The 21,021-nt window shown below is 43.7% G+C and overlaps 1 pseudogene; it reads left to right on the forward strand.

Annotated features, from left to right (window-relative positions):
* LOC119522126 overlaps positions 1–17,305 on the forward strand; it is a 39,247-nt pseudogene extending 21,942 nt beyond the window's left edge.
* The last annotated feature ends 3,716 nt before the right edge of the window (positions 17,306–21,021 follow it).

Consider the following 21,021-nt stretch of genomic DNA (forward strand, 5'->3'; position numbering starts at 1 on the left):
CACTCTATGACAAAATTCCCCTGCCTGGGCTAACCAGGGCTCAAGTTCTTTCCCCTTCCCCTGAGACTGCAAGATTATTAATTTTACCCTCAAATATGCATCAGTTGTTCCCTCAGCTTCCCTCTCCCTGCCCCTTAATCTAAGACGGCTGCCGCTATCTACAGAAGTAGGCCCCAAATTCTCTTACTCCCCCAGTTATAGGTAGAGAGGACATGAAGCAAAAGAAAAACACTGACTAGGCTACCTCTGGGAGTTAGGTCTCCTCACATTCCACTGACCACTTGGATGCAAGAGATGAAAAGGGGAGCCCTAAACATGGATGCTGATCTTTAAAGTTTATTGATCTTCCTGCACAGAATGTGCCATAATTAACATAACAGGTTCATGTCAATCAAATAAGTAACCCCTTCCTCCTTGGTAGGAACTTAGAAGGCAGGGCATATGGAAAGGTAGAGGCATGGGGAAATGACACAAAAGTCTCCTCACCAACACAGAAGGGCTCATAAAAGTTCTTTTCCTGAAAAAAAAAAAAAAACTCCAGCAAAATGAGAGAGGAATCAGCTCAGTAATGAGGACATGGTGGCATAAAAGGAAAGAGATCAAGTATTTAAATCATTTCAAGTCTTTAAGGCAGCTGCTGCACCTCCAGCACCAGTGACTCCTTGGGATCTCTAGGCTTGAGGCCACGACATGCCCCCAGGGGTCTCTGCTCAGGCACAAACTGTATGATCGGGACATTACTGCTCCATCTGCTTCACTAGTTATGCTCCACTAGTTTCTTTTTCTGAACTATTATTGCTGCAAGAAGAGTGGAGCCAAGGCTGCAGAGGAGACACAGGACATCCATACATGGTCCAGGGGCTCCACCTGCAATGTCTGTGGCTCTGGAGCCCTGGATGACCCAGGCAGCTTGATCCCTCTTGCAGGCGACAAAAGCAGCCAGCTGTGCGGGGATGTCAAGCCACTCACCACCTCCTGCCTGTATATCAACCTCTTTTTTTATTATTATTTTGAAATAAATTCAAAGTTATAGGAACAGTTGCAAAAACAATACTAACCCCATACACAGAATTCCATCATACCCTGACCCCCCCCGATAGCCCAATCCACCAAATTTAACATGCTGTCACATCGCTATTTCTTTCCCTCCCTCCCTCCCTCCCTATCTATCATCCATTATCTATTGCTCTGTCTTCTGAACATATGAGAGCTAGCTGCACACATCCTTGAACAAACACTATAATTCACATATACACTTCCCATGAATAAGAACATTCTTTTATGCAATCCCATTAAGCGCAGTTAAGAGGTACAAGAGATTCAACAATGATACAAAGCTTACATTCTATATTTCCTTTTCCTTATGTCTCAACTGTGTCCCTTTGAGCCTCCTGTCCTCCATCCTCCAATCCCATCCAGGATCATCCTTGGCATTCAGTTGTCATCTATTTAGACTGTCTTTTTTTTTTCAATTGTGGAAACATATATACAGCCTAAATCTTCCCATTCCACCCCCTCCCTAGCCTTCCATTAGTGGGATTAATCACATTTAGAATGCTGTAATGCTCTTTCCCACCATCCATTACTAGAAATTTCCCTTCACCTCAAACAGCAACTCCACATTCATTTCTTAACTCCCCATTGCCCCTTCCCCCATTTCTCTTGACCCATACTCTACTTTTCATCTGTATGCTTATATTCTCTGATAATTTCTTTGTGTTTACTCTGGGGCTTAAAATTAACCTCTTAAATCCATAACAATCTTGTTTTTCTTTGATACCACCTTCACTTCAATAGGACACATAAACTATGTTCCTATACTCCTCCATTCCCCCACCTTTATATAGAGGTCTAAAATTACATATTTTACATTGAGTTCAAAACCACTGATTTGTCATTAGAGTTTGTGTATTTTTTGTCATGTAGGAAGTAAATAGTGGAGTTACAGTTCAAAAATTATTGACTTCTATTTGTATTCCATTGTGGTTGGAGAATGTGCTTTGAGTATATTCAATTTTTTTTTAATTTCTTGAGGCTTGTTTTATGTCCCAGCTTATGGTCCCTTCTGGAGAAAGATCCATGGTCACTAGAGAAAAATGAGTGTCCTGGTGATTTGGGATGTAAGGTACTATACATGTCTGCTAAAATTCTCTATATCTCTTTCTCCTTTCTTTGTTTCTCTGTTGGTAGGGCTCCCTTTAGAATCTGAAGTAGGGCAGGTCTTTTATTGGCAAACTCTCTCAGCATTTGTTTGTCTGTGAAAAATTTAAGCTGTCCCTCAAATTTGAAGGAGAGTTTTGCTGGATAAAGAATTCTTGGTTGGAAATTTTTCTCTCTCAGAATTTTAAATATCTCATGCCACTGCCTTCTCACCTCCATGGTGGCCGCTGAGTAGTCACTAATTAGTCTTATGTTGTTTCCTTTGTATGTGGTGAATTGCTTTTCTCTCGCTGCTTTCAGAACTTGGTCCTTCTCTTCAGTATTTGACAGTCTGATCAGAATATGTCTTGGAGTGGGTTTATTTGGATTTATTCTATTTGGAGTTCGCTGGGCATTTATGCTTTGTGTATTTATATTGTGTAGAAGGTTGGGGAAGTTTTCCCCAACAATTTCTTTGAATACTCTTTCTAGACATTTACCCTTCTCTTCCCCTTCTGGGACACCAATGAGTCTTAAGTTTGGACATTTTATTTTATCTATCATTTCCCTGAGATCCATTTTGATTTTTTTTTATTTTTTTCTCCATTCTTTCTTTTGTTCTTTCATTTTCTGTTCTGTGGACTTCTAGGACACTGAGATGTTGTTCAGCTTCCTCTAGTCTTGTATTGTGAATATCCAGAGTCTTTTTAAGTTGGCCAACAGTTTCTTTTATTTCCATAAGATCTTCTATTTTTTTATTTAGCCTTGCAATGTCTTCTTTATGCTCTTCTAGTGTCTTCTTTATGTCGCTTATATCCTGGGCCATGGTCTTCTTGATGTCCTTTAAATCCTTTGCCATGTTTTCATTCCTCAATTGTAGTTCTTTGATTAATTGTGCCAGGTACTGTGTCTCTTCTGATATCTTGATTTGTTTGTTTGGAGTTGGATTCTCCATATCATCTGGTTTTATCATATGCATTAAGATTTTCTGTTGTTTTTGGCCTCTTGGCATTTGCTTTGCTTGATAGGGTTCTTTCAAGTTTTAAAAAAAGATACCTATCTAATTTTTCAGAAACACAGTTTGGTGGCATACACTTTCTCTAACTAACCAGAAGATGGCGTCTGTGAGTCACCTATAACCCTCAAGTCATTTCTCAACCTTGTTCCCACGGTGTGTGGGGAAATGATTCTTGTGGGGTTCAGTTGGAGAACTCAGTTTGGGTGTGTTGCTGGAGCTGTCTGCCCTGAATGTGGGGCATGTGTACGGGTGGCCAAGGAGGAAGGGCAGCTTTTATATTCAAATCCCCCAGGTTCCCAGAGATTCAAGGCTGCCGCGAGAGTCTAAGCCTTCATTTCATTTCAGCCCCAGATCCTCTCTCTCGCTGACCCACAAACCACCGGAATTGGCGTAGCATCCCTGGGTTCTCCAAGCGGGTCCCCCCTCCCAGCCGTGATCCTCCAGGAGCTCAGCCAAGGGAATTCTGTGCTACATCACCAGTGTGCGCCGTCCCTCAAGGGAAGTCTTGGGCCACCGGGCCATGCAGGGGCACTCTCAGCCTGATGCAAAGATGGCCGAATGGGGCATCTCAACCCCCTCTCTTCGCACAGTTCCTCCTTCCCAGCTCTGGGACAACTTGCGGGGCTCTGGGCTGTGGGCATGGCCCCAGGCAGGAGTTTAGCCAGCCCTCCAGGGAGCCAGCTGCTAGCCACGGGGTTTCTTTCTGCTTCCGGCTCTCCCTTCCATTCCCCCAGCCCCGAGGGTACCTGTAGCAGGCTATTCTCCAGGCCAGACACCGAGAGGCCAGCCCAGCCCCCTCTTGCTGTGTTTTACTGCGTGGTTCCCACTATCGCAACTGCAGCCGCTCCTGGGTTTTCCCCTTTTTTTTTTTACAAGAGCCCGTCGGTCTCCAAACGCCAAGCCCTGGCTTCCCCACAATGCCGCGCGGCTGCGGGTCTTCCAGCCAGCTTACTCACTCGTTTCAGAATGCAGACTCCCGGTTTCACCAAGTATATGGCCCCTGTGGTACTAGGAGACCTCGTTCAGCTGGCGCATCGCTGTAACCGGTATTCTGGGTCACTTTCTGGTTTTTACCTAGTGTTCTTCATGGAGGTGTTTTTTTGCCCTGTCTCACCTAGCCGCCATCTTAGTTTCTCCCCCACATCAACCTCTTTTACATATGGATGGCTGACCTGGTGCCCAGCAGTTGGAGGCAGAGGTTCCTCTTCACTCCAGCATGCCGCAAGGAGGGGAACTACATCCGTCAAAATGGCAGCACCCCACAGTGACCCGGTGACCTGGCCAGGCTTTGGGGTGTAGCTTTCATCAATCCAAGGGATATTAGTACAGATATGTAACCCCTTTCATTCCCAGCCTGCACACCTACCAAAGCTATCGTACTGGCAGGAGCAAAGGGGACAATGGATGACCCCTCCAGCAGCCACACAAGGATTTTCTGGGTTTCTTTGGCTGACTTTGCACCACAGTGGAGGATTCACCAGGATTCAAGCTATTGACTGCATTGAGAACCAGAGCAGGGCCTGGCTCTGTCCTCCTGGCCCAGAGCCTGTTAGACTAAATTTGCAACCCATGGCAATGACTTCACCAGATAGTCTTTTGGGACATTCCTCTGTCCAGACCTATCCCCTTGCCTTTGCAAGACTCTGCAGGATCCTTTGCAGGATCACCAGGGGAAGATAAAGAACCTGGAGGTCTCTAGAATCCTTGGGAGATGAGGATTCAGAGGTCAAGGGGAAGATTGAGAACTAAGGCATTCCAGAATCTGAGAAAGGAGGGAACCTCTTCAGAACCTACTTACTAATCCAAAAGCCAATTCACAATCTAGTCATTTTGCATTTGCTTATCATAGTTACTGTAGTCACTATAGCTGCTTCAATGGGAATATTGATTCCTGATCCACCACATCTGTATCTGCTGCCTTCCTCAAGGAGTACATCCAGTTAACTTCAAAGGCCATTGCATAAGGTCATTCCTGGGAATTGTACCAAAAAATGACTGTCTAAGCTTGTCTCCTTAAAACCATCTCTCTCTGACTTAAGGGGCAGCTGCCCCATGCTGATTTTGCACCACAGTGGAGGGTTCACTGGGTTCAAGCTACCAACTGCATTGAGAACCAGGGCAGGACCTGGCTCTGTCCTCCTGGAGGACATTTTTCAAGTTTTTTTTTTTACTAGAATTTCAGTAGTTTTTAGTGAATGACATCTTACTTCATCCACACACTGGGCAGTGTGCATGAAGGTGGAATTATTAGTTTAAAATGTATATAAATTTTAAACTCTAGGGCAACAACTACAATTTTTTGAAGAAGTAGAATTGATATGCTAAGAGAAGAGATAAAATGGAATCATATAAAAGTCTCAATCAAAACCAGAGAAGCAGAAATAGAGGGGGAGGGTGCTGTGCAAAAAGCAAAGAATAAATGTAATGAATAGAAAACAGGTACAAAACGGTATAGATGTTAATCCAGGCATGTCAATAAGCACTTTAAATGTGAGTAGTCTAATTACACCAAGAAGACACAATTGTCAGAGTGAATAAAAAAATAAGACCCAACTATATGTTTAAACCCACTTAAATATAAAGACTCCTATTAAAAGTAAAGGGGTGGAGAAAAATATACCATGCTAACACTAATGAAAAGAAAGCTGGATTACCTATATTAATCTCAGATGAACCAAACTTCAGAGGACAGAAGATTATCAGGAATTAACAGAGGCATTACATAATGATAAAGGGGTCAATTATTCAAGAGGACATAACAATCCTGAATGTGTATGCACCTAACAACAGAGCATCAAAATACATTAGGCAAAAACTGATAGAATTGAAGAGAAATAGAAAACACTAATGTTCATGCTGAGGACAATAACCCTCTCTCAGCAATTGCTAGATCAAGCAGGCAAAAAATTAGTAAAGGTATCGATGACCTGAAAAACACTATTGATCAAATTGATCTATTTGACATTCACAACAGCAGAATACCCATTCTTCTCAAGCTCACAGGGACCTGGCTCCACCGGGGGAACCGAGGGCATCTTGATGCTGCAGCCTCTGCAGCATCAAGGGAGGTCAGGGGCAACCACCATCGGCAGCGCCAGAGAATGGAGCACAGGAAATGGACCCTACAGTCACTGGTGTTTGAGGGTGTCTACAACAATTCCAGAATGCTGCATTTCCTTACAGCTGTTGTGGGTTCCATTTGTGATGTAAAGGTGAAAAATGATACCTATGAAGGTATCTTCCAGACTCTGAGCTCAAAGTTTGAACTAGCAGTAGATGCTGTGCACAGGAAAGCATCTGAGCCAGCAGGTGGCCCTGGTCAGGAAGATATTGTGGATACCATGGTGTTTAAACCAAGTGATGTCATGCATGTCCACTTCCAAAATATTGACTTCAATTATACCACTAAAGACAAGTTCACCAATTCAGCCATTGCCATGAACTCAAAGGTGAATGGAGAGCATAAAGAGATGGTGCTTCAGCACTGGGAGGGGGTGAGGACAGCAACAGCAATGACTATGACCTCAAGTCTGACATGTCAAAATGATGGGACCCCAATGAAATGTTCAAGTTCAAGGAGGAGAATTACAGTGTAAAGACCACCTATGATAGCAGCCTCTCTTCTTTTTTTTTTTTTTTATTCTTTTTTTTAATCATCATTTTATTGAGATATATTCACATACCACGCAGTCATACAAAACAAATCGTACTTTCGATTGTGTACAGTACCATTACATAGTTGTACATTCATCACCTAAATCAATCCCTGACACCTTCATTAGCACACACACAAAAATAACAAGAATAATAATTAGAGTGAAAAAGAGCAATTGAAGTAAAAAAGAACACTGGGTACTTTTGTCTGTTTGTTTCCTTCCCCTATTTTTCTACTCATCCATCCATAAACTAGACAAAGTGGAGTGTGGTCCTTATGGCTTTCCCAATCCCATTGTCACCCCTCATAAGCTACATTTTTATACAACTGTCTTCGAGATTCATGGGTTCTGGATTGTAGTTTGATAGTTTCAGGTATCCACCACCAGCTACCCCAATTCTTTAGAACCTAAAAAGGGTTGTTTAAAGTGTGCATAAGAGTGCCCACCAGAGTGACCTCTCAGCTCCTTTTGGAATCTCTCTGCCACTGAAGCTTATTTCATTTCCTTTCACATCCCCCTTTTGGCCAAGAAGATGTTCTCCATCCCACGATGCCGGGTCTACATTCCTCCCCGGGAGTCATATTCCACGTTGCCAGGGAGATTCACTCCCCTGGGTGTCTGATCCCACGTAGGGGGGAGGGCAGTGATTTCACCTTTCAAGTTGGCTTAGCCAGAGAGAGAGGGCCACATCTGAGCAACAAAGAGGCATTCAGGAGGAGACTCTTAGGCACAAATATAGGGAGGCCTAGCCTCTCCTTTGCAGCAAACCGTCTTCCCAAGGGTAAAACTTATGGTAGAGGGCTCAACCCATCAAACCACCAGTCCCCTATGTCTGTGGTCATGTTAGCAACCATGGAGGTGGGGTAGGCGAATACCCCTGCATTCTCCACAGGCTCCTCAAGGGGGCACTACATCTTTTTTTTTTCCTTGTTTTTCTTTCTTTTTTTTTTTTTTTTAACTTTCCCTTCTTTTTTAAATCAACTGTATGAAAAAAAAGTTAAAAAGAAAACAAACATACAATAAAAGAACATTTCAAAGAGACCATAACAAGGGAGTAAGAAAAAGACAACTAACCTAAGATAACTGCTTCACTTCCAACATGTTCCTACTTTACCCCAAGAAAGTTACATAATATAGCAACATTTCTGTGAACTTGTTCCTACTATATCTATCAGAAATTAACAGACCATAGACATTTTTGGGCATCCCCAGAACGTTAAATAGCTTATCTGTTCTTCTTGGATTCTTGTTCCCCCTTCCTTAATTGCTCTCTACTGCTAGTTCCCCTACATTCTACATTATAAATCATTTGTTTTACATTTTTCAAAGTTCACATTAGTGGTAGCATATAATATTTCTCTTTTTGTGCCTGGCTTATTTCGCTCAGCATTATGTCTTCAAGGTTCATCCATGCTGTCATATGTTTCACGAGATCGTTCCTTCTTACTGCCGCGTAGTATTCCATCGTGTGTATATACCACATTTTATTTATCCACTCATCTGTTGAAGGACATTTGGGTTGTTTCCATCTCTTGGCAATTGTGAATAATGCTGCTATGAACATTGGCGTGCAGATATCTGTTCGTGTCACTGCTTTCAGATCTTCCGGGTATATACCGAGAAGTGCAATCGCTGGATCGAATGGTAGCTCTATATCTAGTTTTCTAAGGAACTGCCAGACTGACTTCCAGAGTGGCTGAACCATTATACAGTCCCACCAACAATGAATAAGAGTTCCAATTTCTCCACATCCCCTCCAGCAGTTGTAGTCTCCTGTTTGTTTAATGGCAGCCATTCTAACCGGTGTTAGATGGTATCTCATTGTGGTCTTAATTTGCATCTCTCTAATAGCTAGTGAAGCTGAACATTTTTTCATGTGTTTCTTGGCCATTTGTATTTCCTCTTCAGAGAACTGTCTTTTCATATCTTTTGCCCATTTTATAATTGGGCTGTCTGTACTATTGTCATTGAGTTGTAGGATTTCTTTGTATATGCAAGATATCAGTCTTTTGTCAGATACATGGTTTCCAAAAATTTTTTCCCATTGAGTTGGCTGCCTCTTTACCTTTTTGAGAAATTCCTTTCAGGTGCAGAAACTTCTAAGCTTGAGGAGTTCCCATTTATCTATTTTCTCTTTTGTTGCTTGTGCTTTGGGTGTAAAGTCTAGGAAGTGGCCGCCTAATACAAGGTCTTGAAGATGTTTTCCTACATTATCTTCTAGGAGTTTTATGGTACTTTCTTTTATATTGAGATCTTTGGTCCATTTTGAGTTAATTTTTGTGTAGGGGGTGAGGTAGGGGTCCTCTTTCATTCTTTTGGCTATGGATATCCAACTCTCCCAGCCCCATTTGTTGAAAAGACCATTATGGCTCAGTTCAGTGACTTTGGGGGCCTTATCAAAGATCAGTCAGCCATAGATCTGAGGGTCTATCTCTGAATTCTCAATTCGATTCCATTGATCTATATGTCTATTTTTGTGCCAGTACCATGCTGTTTTGGCAACTGTGGCTTTATAATAAGCTTCAACGTCAGGGAGTGTAAGTCCTCCCACTTCGTTTTTCTTTTTTAGAGTGTCTTTAGCAATTCGAGGCATCTTCCCTTTCCAAATAAATTTGATAACTAGCTTTTCCAAGTCTGCAAAGTAGGTTGTTGGAATTTTGATTGGGATTGCATTGAATCTGTAGATGAGTTTGGGTAGAATTGACATCTTAATGACATTTAGCCTTCCTATCCATGAACATGGAATATTTTTCCATCTTTTAAGGTCCCCTTCTATTTCTTTTAGTAGAGTTATGTAGTTTTCTTTGTATAGGTCTTTTACATCTTTGGTTAAGTTTATTCCTAGGTACTTGATTTTTTTAGTTGCTATTGAAAATGGTATCTTTTTCTTGAGTGTCTCTTCAGTTTGTTCATTTCTAGCATATAGAAACATTACTGACTTATGTGCATTAACCTTGTATCCCGCTACTTTGCTAAATTTGTTTATTAGCTCTAGTAGCTGTATCGTCGATTTCTCAGGGTTTTCTAGATATAAGATCATATCACCTGCAAACAATGACAGTTTTACTTCTTCTTTTCCAATTTGGATGCCTTTTATTTCTTTGTCTTGCTGGATTGCCCTGGCTAGCACTTCCAGCACAATGTTGAATAACAGTGGTGACAGCGGGCATCCTTGTCTTGTTCCTGATCTTAGAGGGAAGGCTTTCAGTCTCTCACCATTGAGTACTATGCTGGCTGTGGGTTTTTCATATATGCTCTTTAACATGTTGAGGAAGTTTCCTTCAATTCCTACCTTTTGAAGTGTTTTTATCAAAAAGGGATGTTGGATTTTGTCAAATGCTTTTTCAGCATCTATTGAGATGATCAATTGATTTTTCCCTTTTGAGTTTTTAATGTGTTGTAATACACTGATTGTTTTTCTTATGTTGAACCATCCTTGCATGCCTGGAATGAACCCCACTTGGTCATGGTGTATGATTTTTTTAATGTGTCTTTGGATTCGATTTGCAAGTATTTTGTTGAGGATTTTTGCATCTATATTCATTAGGGAGATTGGCCGGTAGTTTTCCTTTTTTGTAGCATCTTTGCCTAGTTTTGGTATTAGATTGATGTTAGCTTCATAAAATGAGTTAGGTAGTGTTCCATTTTCTTCAATGTTTTGAAAGAGTTTGAGTAAGATTGGTGTCACTTCTTTCTGGAAAGTTTGGTAGAATTCCCCTGTGAAGCCATCTGGCCCTGGGCATTTATTTGTGGGAAGATTTTTTGATGACTGATTGGATCTCTTTGCTTGTGATGGGTTGGTTGAGGTCTTCTATTTCTTCTCTGGTCAGTCTAGGTTGTTCATATGTTTCCAGGAAATTGTCCATTTTTTCTACATTATCCAGTTTGTTGCCATACAGTTGTTCATAATATCCTCTTAAAATTTTTTTAATTTCTTCAGGATCTGCAGTTATGTCACCTTTTTCATTCATTATTTTGTTTATATGGGTCTTCTCTCTTTTTGATTTTGTCAGTCTAGCTAGGGGCTTGTCAATCTTGTTGATCTTCTCAAAGAACCAACTTTTGGTGATATTTATCCTCTCTATTGTTTTTTTGTTCTCTATGTCATTATTTCTGCTTTAATCCTTGTTATTTCTTTTCTTGTACTTGGTTTAGGATTGGTTTGCTGTTCATTTTCTAGCTTCTTCAGTTGATCCATTAGTTCTTTGATTTTGGCTCTTTCTTCCTTTTTAATATATGCGTTTAGTGCTATAAATTTCCCCCTTAGCACTGCTTTTGCTGCATCCCATAGGTTTTGGTATGTTGTGTTCTCATTTTCATTCGTTTCTATATATTTAGCAATTTCTCTTGCTATTTCTTCTTTAACCCACTGATTGTTTAGGAGTGTGTTGTTTAACCTCCAGGTATTTGTGAATTTTCTAAGTCTCTGATGGTTATTGACTTCTAATTGTATTCCATTGTGGTCAGAGAATGTGCTTTGAATAATTTCAATCTTTTTAAATTTATTGAGGCTTGTTTTATGTCCCAGCATATGATCTATTCTGGAGAAAGTTCCGTGAGCACTAGAAAAGTATGTGTATCCTGGTGATTTGGGATGTAGTGTCCTGTATATGTCTGATAAATCTAATTCATTTATCAGATTGTTTAGGTTTTCAATTTCCTTATTGGTCTTCTGTCTGGTTGATCTATCTATAGGAGAGAGTGAAGTGTTGAAGTCTCCCACAATTATTGTGGAAACATCAATTGCTTCCTTTAGTTTTGCCAGTGTTTCTCTCATGTATTTTGTGGCACCTTGATTGGGTGCATAGACATTTACGATTGTTATTTCTTCTTGCTGAATTGCCCCTTTTATTAGTATGTAGTGGCCTTCTTTGTCTCTCAAAACATCCCTGCATTTGAAGTCTATTTTATCTGAGATTAATATTGCTACACCTGCTTTCTTTTGGCTGTGGCTTGCATGAAACATTTTTTTCCATCCTTTCACTTTCAGTTTCTTTGTGTCCCTGTGTCTAAGATGAGTCTCTTGTATGCAACATTTTGATGGTTCATTTTTTTTGATCCATTCTGCGAATCTATATCTTTTAATTGGGGAGTTTAATCCATTTACATTCAACGTTATAACCGTGAAGGCATTTCTTGAATCAGCCATCTTATCCTTTGGTTTATGTTTGCCATATTTTTCCCTCTCTCTATTAATATCCTTTATTGTACCCATACCGAATCTCTTTAGTACTGAACCTTTCTCCAAGTCTCTCTGTCCTGTCTTTGTTTCTCTGTCTGTAGGGCTCCCTTTAGTATCTCCAGTAGGGCAGGTCTCTTGTTAGCAAATTCTCTCAGCATTTGTTTGTCTGTGAAAAATTTAAGCTCTCCCTCAAATTTGAAGGAGAGCTTTGCTGGATAAAGTATTCTTGGCTGGAAATTTTTCTCACTCAGAATTTTAAATATATCGTGCCACTGCCTTCTTGCCTCCATGGTGGCTGCTGAGTAGTCACTACTTAGTCTTATGCTGTTTCCTTTGTATGTGGTGAATTGCTTTTCTCTTGCTGCTTTCAGAACTTGCTCCTTCTCTTCTGTGTTTGACAGTGTGATCAGTATATGTCTCGGAGTGGGTTTATTTGGATTTATTCTATTTGGAGTTCGCTGAGCATTTATGATTTGTGTATTTATGTTGTTTAGAAGATTTGGGAAGTTTTCCCCAACAATTTCTTTGAATACTCTTCCTAGACCTTTACCCTTTTCTTCCCCTTCTGGGACACCAATGAGTCTTATATTTGGACGTTTCATATTATCTATCATATCCCTGAGGTCCATTTTGATTTTTTCAATTTTTTTCCCCATTCTTTCTTTTATGCTTTCATTTTCCATTCTGTCATCTTCCAGGTCACTGATTCGTTGTTCAACTTCCTCTAGTCTTGTACTATGAGTGTCTAGATTCTTTTTAATTTGGTCAACAGTTTCTTTAATTTCCATAAGATCATCCATTTTTTTATTTAGTCTTGCAATGTCTTCTTTATGCTCTTCTAGAGTCTTCTTGATTTCCTTTATATCCCGTACTATGGTCTCATTGTTCATCTTTAGTTCTTTGAGTAGCTGCTCTAGGTGCTGTGTCTCTTCTGGTCTTTTGATTTGGGTGCTTGGGCTTGGGTTATCCATATCGTCTGGTTTTTTCATATGCTTTATAATTTTCTGTTGTTTTTGGCCTCGTGGCATTTGCTGAACTTGATAGGGTTCTTTTAGTGTTTGTAGACCTATTGAAGTCCTTATCTCTAATTTATCAGATCTACAGCTTCGTGGAGTACACTTTCTCTAACTAACCAGCAGGTGGCGTCCACGAGCCACCTGTTCTCCACAAGCCAGTTCTCCCCTGCTTAGCTTTTTTGGTGAGTGGGGGAGTGAGTCTTGTGGGGCCCAATTGGTGTACCAAGCTTGCGTGTGTAGTTGGTGTTGCCTGCCCTGTATGTGGGGCGTGTTTCTGGGCAGTCGGGGAGGGGGGGTGGCCCTAATAATCAAATCTCCCTGATGATCCTAGAGTTTTAAAGCTGCTGCAATAGTCTAATCCTTCAGTTCAGTCCTGCCACAGTTTGTCTCTGCCACTGACCCACAAGTCCTTGGTATTGGCGTATGGCTCCTGAGACTTGCAAGTGGGCCCCTCTTCCAGGCTGTGCACCCCGGGTCCTCTGTTGAGGGATGACTGTGCTATGTCACAGGTGAGTGCCGTCCCCCCAGGGCAGTTCTGGGCTGCTGGGCTGTGTAGGGAGGCTCCCAGTCTGCTCAAATGATGGCTGAATGGGGCTTTGTTAATTCACACTGCTCCACCTTCCCAACTCTGGGACAATCAGCTGAGGTTGCATGGAAGGCTAATGTCCACGCCCAGTTTTGTGGTGTGTGCCTATTATTTGAAGCACTTCCGTCACACTGGGTTGTCTGGGGCAGCTCTGGGCTATGGGGCTGGCGATGGGCAGGAGTGTTTCCTGTCCACCAGGATGGTGGCTGTGAGCGGACACCCCCCTTTTCTTGGGAAGTTGTGGTGTTTAGTGAATTTTCTCAGCCACTGGATTATTGCCTTTTGTCTCAGAGCTCTCTTAGTTCTGCTCTTGACTTGACGTGCCCAAATTGAAAGTCTTTGAAGCTTTCTGTATTGGGCTTCTTAGAGTAATTGTTTTAGAAAAAGGAAAAAGGATTAAAAAAAAAACGGGCCCTCCTCAGAGATCTAATGGGTTATTGAAATGCTAATAGACAAAGCAACCAGGGCCATTAAGGAAAGGTCCACAGGGCAGAGAGATCAGCTTTTCTTCGGGATTTGCATATGCGCCTCAAGGCCTGAGCTCCACCCTTCCCCTTTCCGTGTTCACCAGAACTCCAAAAATCCTCTGCTTTTATTTTGGAGTTTTTCGTGTTGTTTTTTTTTTTCTATGCCTGTCTCCTCTCTGCTGGGCTGGCAGCTCTCAGATTCTCTGGTGTCTGGTCTCAGTCTATCTATGGTTGGAGTATGGATCAGTAGAATGAGTTTCCGATAAGGGCTGCCACTGCAGTTCTCCCTTCTCCTTCCCGGAGCTGGCAGCCCCTCCTCCCACGGGACTGAGCCTGGCAGGGAGGGGCGCGGGTCCCCTGGCCACAAAAACTTACAGATTTCGCTGATCTCAGCATTTCCACGTTTTCATGAGTGTTGTATGAAGTATGCCCAAAGACAGATTGCTCTGTGGTGTCCAGTCCACGCAGTTCCTGGCTTTCTACCTACTTTCCTGGAGGAGTAACTAAAACTTACAGCTCACCAGTCTGCCATCTTGCCCCGCCTCCAGCCTCTCTTCTTATACAGTGCCTTTAGAGGACAGCTCAGAAGAATTCCATCAGTGGGAGGTGCACGAGACCCAGTTGGCCAGAGAGAGTGAATCGACTTCCCAGTACCAGTTGTAGATCACCATGAAAAATGATGATGGACGCACTGAAGAGGAGAACCACAGTGCAGTCTAACAGAAAGGCTTGGGATGAGAAAGCCCCCAGCCTGGCATCTAGGGAAGGAAAGTATATCCCTCTACCCCAAGGAGTCTGGACAGGTCCCAGGGAGGAGTTCCCAGGACATCCAACCTGGCCTTAGTTCTTTGCCACCTCATGGCCCTCACCATCTTGACAATAGGAGTCCTGGCCCAGGCGCTGAGGCATGTGGTATTAATGGAGGCTCTTCCTGCATGTCCCCTAAGTCACAGTAGCCTCTGAGATGTGCCAAGACTTGGCACACAGCAGTCGGCCTTTTGAAGAAGATACTGTTCCACCTCCTCCCACAGTGGGAGCCACAGGAGATGGCCCGGATAGCGGGGACAGTCCCTGGCCTTCAGACTGAACAGAACTGGTTTCAATTGGGAGAACTGAGAAAGTTTAGGGCCTAGTTTAAGTTTCAGCCTAGTAGCTCCCCTGAGACCAGCCTGGATCCTTTTCTTCCCCAGATCTTAAAGGAGGAGGCCAAAGGGAAGGAGACAGAAGTTGCTAGTCTACTGACGTAAGAGCCCATGGGGTCCCCAGTCTCTCCAAAGACTGAGTTTGTATCAGTTAAGGAGGAGAAACTGTCCCTGCCACCATCAGGAGGCAGTGAGGGGCCAGAGAAGCCCCCACTGCCTTGCCCAAGCCAAGTCGTCAGCTCCCCAGTGGGCTTCATCAAGGGCAATGACAAAGATGAGAACCCTGTTGCTGAACAAGTAAAGAAGTCAACATTGAACCCCCAGTGCCAAGGTGTTCAACCCCAGGAAGCCTCTGCCATCTGTGGTCAAATCCACTAGTACCCCAACTTCTCTGGGACCCCAGACTCATTCAACTCCTTCTATCCCGGTGCTGACAGCAGGCCAGAGTGGGCTGTATAGCCCCTAGTGTATCTCCTACATACCTCAAATCCACATGGGGCCAGCTGTGCAGGCACCTCAGATGTATCCGTATCCTGTATTTAACTCGGTGCCTATGCAGCAGGGCAAGTACTGGGAACAAAAGGCTCCCTGCCTCCCCAGTGCTTGAACGACCACCAGGCAGCCTCAGCCCCTCCAATGATGCAGGCTGCTGCCACTGCTGGTCCCCCTCTGGTGGCCACCATGCCATTCTCTTCTTACATCCCCTACAACCTGCAGCAGTTCCCAGGACAGCCTGCATGATGCAACCCATGGCCTACTACCCCTTGCAGCTAGTGTTTGCCTCCATGCTTCAAAGAAACCCACGCATGCCGATGTTGGTTAGCCATCCCCAGGCCATTGTGTTGTCCCCATCCTCTCAGTACCCTTCTGCAAAGCAGCCCATCCCCAAACCCTTTATGCCACCATTCACCAGTCCTATCCACATCAGCCACTCAGCCCCATGCCCACCAGCCACAGCTGGCCAACATGTCTACTGGGAGCCAGCACACAGGCCCCAGTCCCATCCAGCACCAGGTGGGGCAGACCCCACACCTAGATGGTGGACAGCCACAGGAGAATCTGTACACCCAGGGGCCCTGACAGGCACACTACCCTCTCTGCCACTGGTCCCTTCTGCCCAGTTCCTTCAGAGCAGCTTACTCCAGCCAGCCAATATATATGCCATCCACACTCACAAGCAGCTACCCCATGGCTTCACCAATGTGGCCCACATCACTCAGGCCCATGTCCAAACTGGAAAATCACAGCAGCCCTGCCCATTCACCCTGGGGTTCCCCATCTGCCCCTGCTCATGCTGCTGCACCCACCCCAGAGCCATGGCCCCCCCTCAAGGTGCAGTGCCCCAGAACAGGGTGCTTGCACTCTCAGCTTCCACACCCTCACCCTACCCCTATATCAGACATCCCCAAAATGAGGAGACTGGCCTGGCACCTAGATTTCCAGGAGGAGCTGATGATAAGATTTGTGAGTTCTCATTTAGCTGGGAGAATTTGTCATGGAAGAGCTGATGGGCTGCAGGTGGGGCAGGATGCACGGATTATGGATGGGGAGTGAGGGGTCTTGGAGGCAAGGCTTTCCCACTGGGTGCCCATCTATCTGCACCTGTCTGTGAAGTATGTAGGGTGGGCAGAAGCCATAGCTGCCACCACCAGGGGCTTGCTCCTGGCTCTGTCCTTTGCTTCCCTCCATCCTCACTCAGTTGTGATCCAACCATCCCCCTCCCCACTGCTCCCCAGCTCTCATTGACCCTGACTGTCTCCTGACTTAACGGAGGCAAGGTCAGCGCAGCAGACAGGGCCAGGCTAGGGTGTGGAGGGCTGAGTTGGGTACCTGAGTAAAGGGTTCTGGCTCACTGAGAAATAGCAGCTGATCTGTACTCCTGACAGCCCCATGAGACACCTTGAGGAGGCCGCTCCTACCCAGATACACCCCCCTCAAACTCCCCAACTGGACCACACTGGAATGAAGGGACAGCTGCTTGGGTTATAATGCTCCTGCTCTCTTCTCTTTTTTCCCTCCAACCAGATCAATCTTATCCCTCCCAGCAGCTCCCCTTCCACCCCTCTGAGGACCTGAAGATTGCTCTGGCTGCAACCTGAGACCTCCCTGAGTGGAGGAAAGAGTGACCTATGTCTCTTCCCCCAGAATCTCGGGCCAGTCCCAGTCCCCCAATCCCCCCTTTCCCCTGGGGAAGCTGGGAAATTCCTGCCAAGCACCTTGAATTGGGAGGGCCCCCAAAGTGGGCAGGGGCAGGATCCAGCAGGGTGGGGTTCCTGCTCTGACCCTGCCCATTCCCACACATCTTGCCCTCCCATCCTCTCATCTATCCCCTGTGGGAGACAGATCTTTTATTTTCTATTTTTACAACCTGAGACTTGGACCCCCTGTTCTTTCTTCCTCTTAACTTGAGTGTCCTGCATGAGAGACAGACAGATGCCACACAAGGATGGTTGGACAAGGACTTTTACTTTTTATTACATAAATATATTTAAAAAGTAATAATAAAAATAAATTTTAAACTAACAAAAAAAGCACTTCCAAAATGTGGTCATGGGGGACATCTCTGCTGGGAACTCCCAAAGGATCTATGAGTTTGGGAAAGGATGATTAAATGCACAATATCATTCAATGGAGGAACAATCATAATTGGTGTTGAAGGAGTTGTTAAAGGCAGCCCAAGATTCCCTTCCTCCCTAAGGCCTTGATTTACCATGAGGTACCACAGTGAAACAGCATGGAAAAAAATAAAATCCACCAACTCTCTTGAAAGTGAAGCAAATACATTTGAAAACTGAGTTTTGAGCATGATTTTAACAGAACAAAGAGAAAAAAACACATGATCTTCTTACTTGATGTGAAAAGGCATTTGACAAAATTCAGCACCTCTTATTGATAAAAAACCCTCAGAAAACTAGGAATAGAAGGAACCTTCCTCAATATGATAAAGGACATATATGAAAAATCCACAGCCAACATCATACTCAATGGTGAAAGACTGAAAGCTTTCTCTCTAAGATCAGGAACAAGACAAGGATACCCACTGTCACCATTGTTATTCAACATTGTGCTGGAAGCTCTAGATAGAGCATTTAGGCAAGAGAAACATATAAAAGACATCCAAATTGGAAAGGATGAGGCAAAACTTACCCTATTTGCAGATGGAAAATCCACAAAAAAGCTGCTAGTACTAATAAACAAATACAGGAAAGTGGTGGGGTACAAGATCAACATGCAAAAATCAATAGTGTTTCTATGCATATCTCTGAGACACCTGAAACTCAGAGCTAGAGCTCAGCAGATATGAATGTCAGTATTAGTGCATACAGCCACTGTCAAAAAAAAAAAAAAAAAAAAGCTGGAAAAGAGCCCAGACTTCAATTAGTGATATGAATGAAGCAGGTCTGGTTAAGACCAGGGCAAGCCAGGCCAAAGGGTAAAGGTTGAAACTGATTGTGTTTTAAAACCTCAACTTCCATATGAGACCAAGGGAAGAGATACCTATTTGGTACAGGATCTAAATTTTCTAAATGGTACAACTCTACAGTCGATTTATTCAAACACCACAATTGCATGGAATTTTGAATAGGAAGTGAGATACAGTAGGTTAGTATAGGCTGGAGTGAAATAGTGACACATCCCAGAGTAATTTGGGCAGATAATAAAAAATATATTTACAACCTCCCCCTCCCCAGCCCTGAGGATCTGGGGGAAGGTGCGGATGTGTTGGACATCCTCACCCGGACTGGTGTTGTTGTTGTCACAAACATAGGGACTGGTGGTTTGATGTGCTGAGCCCTCGATCATGGGACTTGCCCTTATGAAGCTCGTTACCACAAAGGAGAGTCTAAACTTGCATATAATTGTGCCTAAGAGTCTCCCCCTGAGTACCTCTTTGTTGCTCAGATGTGGCCCTCTCTCTCTCTAACTGAGCCATCTCGACAGGTGAACTCGCTGCCCTCCCCTCTACGTGGGACCTGACTCCCAGGGGTGTAAATCTCCCTGGCAATGCAGAATATGACTCCCGGGGATGAATGTGGACCTGGCATCGTGGGACTGAGAATATCTTCTTGACCAAAAGGGGGATGCAAAATGAGATGAAATAGTTTCAGTGGCTGAGAGATTTCAAATGGAGTCGAGAGGTCACTCTGGTGGACACTCTTATGCACTATATAGATAACACCTCTTAGGTTTTAATGTATTGGAATAGCTAGAAGTAAATACCTGAAACTACCAAACTCCAGCCCAGCAGTCTGGACTCCTGAAGACAATTATATAATAATGTAGATTACGAGGGGTGACAGTGTGATTGTGAAGACCTTGTGGATCACACCCCCTTTATCTAGTGTATGGATGAGTAGAAAAATGGGGATAAAAACTAAAGGACAAATGGGGTGGGATGGGGGATGATTTGGGTGTTCCTTTTTCACTTTTATTTTTTATTCTTGTTCTGGTTCTTTCTGATGTAAGGAAAATGTTTGGAGATAGATTGTGGTGATGAACGCATAACTATGTGATCATACTGTGGACAGTGGATTGTATACCATGGATGATTGTATGGTGTGTGAATGTATTTCAATAAAACTCAATTTAATAAAAAAAAAAAGGAAAAAAAAAAGACAAATAATGACTTGAAAAGCCAAAAAAAAAAAAATCAATAGTGTTTCTATAATCTAATAATGAATAGTCTGAAGAGGAAATCAAGAAAAATTCCATTTATAATAGCATCTAAAAAATCAAATATCTAGGAATAAATCTATCCAACAATGTAAAGGAATTGTACACAGAAAACTACAAAACATTGCTAAAAGAAATCAAAGAAGACTTAAATAAATTGAAGGACCTTCTGTGTTCATGGATTGGAAGACTGAATATCATTAAGATGTTGATTCCGGGGAGAACCTAAGATGGTGGCTAGGAGACACCAGGCAAAAAAACATCTCTGTGAAAAATACTAGACAAAAGCCAGAAAGTGACCCAGAACACCAGTTCCAGTGATGCACCAGCTGGATAAGGTCTGCTAAATCCACAGGGACTGTGCACTTGGTGAAACCAGGAGTCTGCAATGTGAAACGAGTGAGTAAGCTTACTGAATATCCAGCAGCCATGCTGTGGTGTGGGGAAACCATGTGTTGGCATTTGGAGGCGGACTAGTTCTTTTTTAAAACCCAAAAGCAGCTGCAGATACGGCAGCGAGAACCGCACAGTGAAGCACGGCAGGAATGGGCTGTGCAAATGCCTCAATATCTGGTGTGGAAGACAGCCTTTCACACACCTGCTGCTAATTGTCTCAGAGTGAGGCAGGCAGTGGTGAGCCAAAAGGGGAAAATAACCACACCCCTTGCAGCCATCTTCCCGGTGGGCTGGGAATGCTGCTGTCTGGCAATGGCGCCACAGCCCAGAGCTGCACTAAAAAACCCAGTGTGACAGGAAGTGTTTCCAGCACCATGCGCACATTCCACAATATCAGGTGTGGAAAATAGCCTTTTGCGCACCCACAGCTAATTGTCCTGGAGCTGGGAAGGCGGAGCTGTGCGAAAAGGGGGAAATTAACACATCCCATACAGCCATCCTTACAGCAGGCTGGGAACACACCTACATGGCCCAGCAGACCAGAACTTCCCTTGAGGGACACGTGCACTTGTGACATAGCACAACCTTCCCTCAGCAGAGGCCCTAGAAGGGCACGGTTTGGAAGAGGGACCCACTCGGAAATCCCAGGGACCATACGCCAATACCAAGGACATGTGGGTCAGTGGCAGAGACAATCTGTGGTGAGACTGAACTGAAGGTTTAGACTCTTGCAACAGCCTTAAAT

The sequence above is a fragment of the Choloepus didactylus genome, chromosome X, assembly GCF_015220235.1.
Source record: "Choloepus didactylus isolate mChoDid1 chromosome X, mChoDid1.pri, whole genome shotgun sequence".
NCBI lineage: Eukaryota > Metazoa > Chordata > Mammalia > Pilosa > Megalonychidae > Choloepus > Choloepus didactylus.